The sequence below is a fragment of the Galeopterus variegatus genome, unplaced genomic scaffold (assembly GCF_000696425.1).
Source record: "Galeopterus variegatus unplaced genomic scaffold, G_variegatus-3.0.2 Scaffold275, whole genome shotgun sequence".
Classification (NCBI taxonomy): Eukaryota; Metazoa; Chordata; class Mammalia; order Dermoptera; family Cynocephalidae; genus Galeopterus; species Galeopterus variegatus.
Genome location: NW_007726386.1, coordinates 281,956 through 282,749, shown reverse-complemented (window position 1 = coordinate 282,749; position 794 = coordinate 281,956).

Here is a 794-nt window from a genome sequence, read left to right as displayed (position 1 = left end):
TATATATATATATATATATATATATATTATTATTATTATTATTATTATATGGGAAGTCCAGCATGACATAGTGGACAGAATTATGTATGGAAGAGTCAGAAAACTTAGATTTTGCCCATAGTTCTGCCAATAACTAGCTATACAATTTTTGTCAAATAAAATGCCCTCTGTAAGTCTCAGCTCACAGCTTTCTTATCTGTAAAATAAGTTGGCCAAACTAGATAATCTTTGTGTCCCTTTTTACTTTACCAGGTTAGTACTGCTAAAGAGAATAATTCCTTCTGTCCCAAAAGACTTTATCAATTCCACTCTTAAATGTGATTAGTAATTCCACTGGAATCCTTTATCGAGTTGATATTGGAGGGGAGAGTCTGGAAAGGCACGACGGCCAGCCTCACTCACCCCTCCATCTAGCAGGTTCTTGACTCCACCACAGGAAAGAAATCAAGAGCAGAGTCACAGTACAAAGTGAAACCAGGTTTAATGTATATTTTATGTGTATAGGCTTCACAGAGAAAGTGAGGCCTAGCCCTAGTAACTGAGCAAGGCCTCAGCCAAGGTTAATTTAAAAGCAGGAATTCACATGTATACTTCAGTACATGTGTAGGCTGGCTCAAGAGAGTGAGCAGTTGCCCCTTAAAAATAAGTTTAACACAGAAGTAAAGTATGTACACTGCCCCTGGTGAAGTGCGGGTGGACACCAGGAAAGCGAGCAACCAACCACAGCAAACTTAATATAAAAGTAAGAAATACACATTTACAGAGAAAAGAGCCGGCTGGTCCCAGAGCAAACA